Raw genomic sequence first — 6,000 nt, 5'->3', positions numbered from 1 at the left:
CGATCTGATAAGTAGGTATTTCACATCCTCTGTACGCCCGTGCCAGGGACACGGGATGACAGGAAAGACCCCGTCCTCCCTCCGCAGCCTCCAGGCTGGTGTGTGCTGCAGGTGATGGGAAGAGCCCCTGACTGGCCTCCCGCAGGTCTGACATTGAGATGGAGTAGCGGGGGGCAGCCTTAGGTAGCTCTTTGTGAGGCCAGGACCTCAGCAGTTACCTAAAAATCAACAGGCCAACTGGTGTCCCCCATCACCCAGAGCCAGTGCCTTCTCTACTCTCCTATGACCCGTGGACCAAATCCCCAGCTGTCTGGTTTTGTAAATAAAGTTTTATTGGCACAGAGCCCCACCAGCTTAGTTACACATCATCTATGGCTGCTTTTGTGCAATAACGATAAAGTTGAGTAGTTGCGACAGAGACCAAATGGTCCACAACGCCTAAAATATTTACTATTTGGCCCATTACAGAAAAGTTTTCTGATCTCTGCTTTAGAACCCCACGTGGCTGCAAGATGGCTGCTGCAGCTCCAGGCATCACAACCAAAGATAGAAAAGAATCCCATTCTTCTTTGTATCTTTTTTAGAAAAAAATAAACCTTAAAAAATAAGCTTAATTTTAGAACACTTTCATGTTTATGGAAAAAGTGAGAAAATAGTGGGCTTTCCATACACCCAGTTTCACCCATTATTAACATCTTATACCAGTGTGATATACTTGTTACAATTAATTAATCAATATTGATATATTATCATTAACTAAAGTCTAAACTTTATTCGGATTTCCTTAGCTTTTCCCTAACATCCTTTTCCTGGTCCAGGACCCCACCTAGGACACCACATGACATTTAGTCATCACAACTCCTGAGGCTTCTCTGGACTCTGACAGTTCCTCAGACTTTCCTTGTTTTTGATGACCTTGAGAGTTGGGAGTCCTGGTCAGGTATTTATTTTATAGGCTTATTTTGTAGGATGTCTCTGTATTGGAATTTGTCTGAGGTTTTTCTCATAGTTTAGACTGGGGTGATGGGTTTTGGGGAGGAAGAACCCAGAGGAACTCATCACATCATATCAAGGGTCATACATTTCCAAAGATACTTAGGTCAGCACCCTTTCCCCCAACCCCTTTCCCTGAGGCAGTGACACATGTTTGTAAGACAGTTACAGTGTCTTGTCACATTCTGCCTTCCATCCAGGGATCCTCTGACCTCCTAAATGTTTTTTAATTTACATACACCAAGGTTCATCCCTTGTGTTGTAAAGTTTTGACAAATGCATAGTGTCACGTATCCACCATTACAGTATCATACACAAGAGATTCACTGTCCTGAAAAACTCCCCTGGGCTTCACTTGTTCCACCTCCCCTCCCTTCAAGGTCCTGCAAACATGGATTGTTTTACCAACGTGAGTCCTGTTTTTTTCCAGGAAACAGGCCTAGGAGGTGAGTCCTGCCCCATGGTTCTTGCTGAGAGGCCCACTGAGATCAGCAGGACACTGTCCCTTATAGTCTGTAACAGGCAGGGATGCGGTTGTTTTTTTGTTTTTTGTTTTTTTATTGTGTATATTTTACATTCTTATCAAAGTAAAACAGCGGGTCCAAAGCAACAGCCTCCTGTCCCATCTTTTCCAAACCCACAGCCCAGTCCTTGGAGGCAACAACCGTTCTTATACCTCTTCCTTCTGAGAATGACTACTTCATCTCCAAAACAATAATCTTCTACCTCTAGCTTGCGGTTTCCCAAAGTCAAGACGTTACTTACTGACTTCCTGCTTCGACAGACAAATATTTAGCACATTGACACGCCGCCCTACTTCCCAATAAAGAAATGTTCTTACTTGGGTTCCTTTTATGATTGTCTTTATGACTTCAAGTACTGTTATCTACACCTCTGTTTTGTGTTCCTTCTATGGGGACACTGTTTCTGGACTCCCCACCTGGCAAGTGGAGGGGACTGTACCCCTGGCCTGGCTGGTCTTCAGCTCACCCCCTCTTCCCAACCTCCTTTCACTTCCTTTTTACCTGTGTTCTCTCCATTTTTACTTCCAACTTATCAAGATGAGTGACATTTCTATTCTGCCCGTAGCATAATTCAGTCCTCTGTGCTTTATCTGTGAGTTGATCCTAAAACTGAAATTCAGTAAATGCTGTTTACATTGTTGTGACTATGTGGATATTGTTCATTGCATGCAAAGTCCCATTCAATATAAAGAACTGAGTTTTGATATTATTTTTTATTACACTGTGCTATGGACTGAATTGTGTCCCCCAAATTCATGTGTTGAATCTCTAACCCCCAATGTGTTGGTATTTGGAGATGGGGCCTTTGAGAGGTAATTAGGTTTAGGTGAGATCATGAGGATGGGGCCCCCATGATGGGATTAGTGCCCTTAGAAGAAGAGATACCAGAGAACTCTCCCAAGCCCCCACCCCATGCTCTCTCTCCCTCTTTCTCTCTCTCTTTCTCTCTCTCAACCATCAGAGGACACAGTTGGAAATCAGCCATGTGTAAGTCAAGAAGAGAGTTCCCACCAGAACCCAACCAGGTTGGTATACTGATCTCAGACTTCCAGCCTCCGGAAGTGTGACAAAATTAGTTTCTGTTCTTTAAGCCCCCAGCCCCCCGTCTTCTGTGGTATTTTGTTATGGCAGCCCCAGCAGACAAGATACACAGGTAATCCACATTTATTGTAGAAAATGTAGAAAATTATAGAATACAAATTATATTGTAGAAAATATAGAAAACCAATCAGCTATGTATTGTTAAGAGATAATCCATACTCTCTCTAGGCATTTTTCTGTTATAGGTAATCACATATGTTTAAAAATGGAATCATCCTCTAGCTTTATAAACATCTTTCCTTAATATACTATAAACACTTTTCTTTATCCATAAACACAGTTCTATATGGCATTTTTTTCATAGCTTCAGGGAATTCTATTGTACAGATTTCCTAATTTACTTAACTAGTCCCCTTTGGTTGGACATCTAGGTTGTTTATAATTCCTTCACGTTTATAAACTATCTTGTGATGAACAGCTCAGGCATACGTCTCAGTACACAGGTGATATTATTTCATCAGGATAAAAGAAAGAAGCTCCTAATATTAATGTTTTTACAGAACACAGTGGTTCAAACTGAGGGTGAAAAAGCAGAGGTCACATGCCAAGCATATGGCAAAAGGATTCTCTCCCTCTCTATCCTCCCTCAAAAATGCTTTCCATTCCTAGATGTCCACCAAGTAGCCTTGAATCAATTCATCCAGTATTTTAGTCTTCTGTCTGATAAAAGTGTATGTTCTTGTTAATTCTTTATATAATAAATGACCCAAAACTACTGAGACTGAATTCAGCAGAAGAGGGAATCACTGACTCTTGCAACTGGTTGGGAGCTGGGCTAGATCACATGCCCTCCAGGTCCAGATGTGCACACCATGATGTTAGGAAGGTGTCTGTCTCCATCAAACTGCCACCTCTACCGATTTCCCTTTTAAGTAGATCCTCCTCTCCCACCACCTTTTCTCCAGGTGCATTTCCTGACAGCTCTAAGTCAAGTGGGAAGAAATTAGCTCTCAATCTTCTATCACGAGTCCCAGAATAGAATCCCATTGGCTGGCTCAGGTCGTGTGCCCATCCCTGAGCCAATCACTACAGCCAAAAGAAGAGAGTGCTCTGGTTGGCCTGGTTTGAGTCTCATGCCCTGCTCTGGACCTAGAGGTGGGGTCAGCTTCCTCCCATCCATGTGGATTGAGAAGGGGGTGAGGTGGCTCACCAAAGGAAAATTGGAGTGATCGTGCCAGAAGAAGGGGGCTGGGTGCTGGACAGCCAAAAACAGCAGGTGTCATTACACTGGACAAGTAAAGGCCTTAATAATGAAAACAGAAAACTTTCTATAAACACAGCAACACTTTTGCCATGTGTAGCCTGTGCTGCCTCCTTTGCACCGAGCTGGGGAAGGCCGCGGTGCCTGAACCAGCCCTGCCATTTTGACTACTTCAAGTTGGTTTAAAGTTGATATTTGTTGAAATTATTTCAGCATGTGTGTCTGGCTTCCTGTCTCAGTCGCGGGCATAGATGGAACGTTCAGAGTGAGGAAGGATGTGTGAGCCAAACGGGGGAGACAGAACACACAGGAAGTCTGTGCCAAATCAGCATCGCATTTTCTTTAACACGTTGTACAGTTGTCTCGAAGTAAAAGAACTGTTTCTAAAAATAAAACAAAATATTATAAAAGCTTCACAATTAAACGATTTGGAATAAATGATGAGTTTAAATGTGCAAATAAAAGTTTAAAATAAATATCCACCCGTGCATGTGCGTGTGTGAGTATGTGTGTGTTCATGCCCGTGTGTGTGGGCTGGCATGATCTGCCCCTCCCCGCTGCCCCACGCCCCTCACCCCCACTCTCCCCTCTCCTTTGTGGCCCCTCCCTGCCGTGACTGATAACCCTGGAAGCAAAACACTGAAACCATGCTGTTCAGCTTATTAAAAGGCTTTTATTGAGCTCAAAATAATTAAATTTGCCTTTAAAAGCATCTAACTTGATTGAGTGAGCAAATGTAACAATGAATTTTTTAAATTCATGGAGTTAGACTTCTGCCTGCTCTTTACAGGTGTGGGCAAAGGCAGGGGAAGCCGCAAAGGATGGACTCAGGGCCCAGCTCTGTGATCATTTGATCTGGATTCAAATCCACCCCTTGTCCCTCTCCAGCTAGTTAACCCTTGGGGCCTCAGTGCCAAGAGGAGTTACTTGTGCAGAGAACTGCAGCAAAAGCCATCAGTAACCCCATCATACCTCCTTGGCCTTCTCCATTTCTTTCATGTGGGTCCAGCTGCCCACCATGCTGCAGGCCAGACAGGCTGGCCAGGCAGGCTGACACAGTTGGGAGCAGCCTCCTTCAAGGATGGGAGTGGAGGGTAAGCACCCCAGCTCCCTCAACCTCGGTGGGGAGCCCTGAGAAGATGTTCCCCATGCTCCCAGCATTCCTAGCGCTCCCTGTGGCACTGAACCCCAGGTGCCCCCAGGGGGCTTGCTTGACGGCGAAGCCCTCGATTAGCCCATCTTTCCCCTGTCCCAGGTCCCCACCACCTTCCCAGGGTTTCCTAGCATCACCTCCCAAATAACTCCTTGCACTCAACTCTGTGCCTCAGAGTGTGCTTCTGGGGCACCCAGCCTCAGACTACAAACTCTAAAGTGGTGGTGGGTACAGCGAGAGATCAGAGCACCTTAGAGAGAAGAGCTCCCTGTGAGGAAGGTATGGAGGGGGTCCTGTGTGTCCGCTCAGGTGTGGACATACAGTCACCAAGTCTTGTTTTTAACCCAATATAGCCAAAATATCATTTCAATCAATCAATATAAAAATTGTTAATGAGAACAAAAATTTTAAACATTGGACTCTTTTCTACTAACTTAGGTTTCTGTGTCTCCGAGGACTTAGGACAGGGCTGTGCTCATAGGGACACTGTTAGGAACTGAATATTTGGGTCCCCCTGCCAGCAAATTCAGTGTTGAAACCCTACCCCACCATGAGACAGTGTTAGGAGGTGGGGCCTTTGGGAGGTGATTAGGATTAAATGAGGTCATGAGGGTGGATCCCCCATGATGGGATTAGTGCCCTTATAAGAGTCAGGAGACAGCTCGCTCCCCCTCACCCCCACCATCTGAGGACACAGAGAGAAGACGGTTATCTAAGAACCAGGAGGTAGATCTCACCAGACACCAAATCTTCCAATGACCTTGGACTTCCAGCCTCCAGAACTGAGAGATACATATTTGTTGTTTAAGCCGCTTGGCCTATGGTATTTTGTTATGGCAGCTAAGCTGACTGAGACAGGCACACTCAGTCAAAGAAACTTTAGAAAAAAGAATAAAATACCAACCTTTTTCCTGCTAGATCTGATAAGTCACACCAGGCAGCACTAAGTTGTCCAGCATAGAAAGCGTTGCTCCTTATCCTGTGGCAGGATGACACGTACCTGTTCACAACAATAGAAATAATTGCTA

The sequence above is a fragment of the Pseudorca crassidens genome, chromosome 15, assembly GCF_039906515.1.
Source record: "Pseudorca crassidens isolate mPseCra1 chromosome 15, mPseCra1.hap1, whole genome shotgun sequence".
NCBI classification, from domain to species: domain Eukaryota; kingdom Metazoa; phylum Chordata; class Mammalia; order Artiodactyla; family Delphinidae; genus Pseudorca; species Pseudorca crassidens.
Note: the sequence above shows the minus strand (reverse complement) of the source record.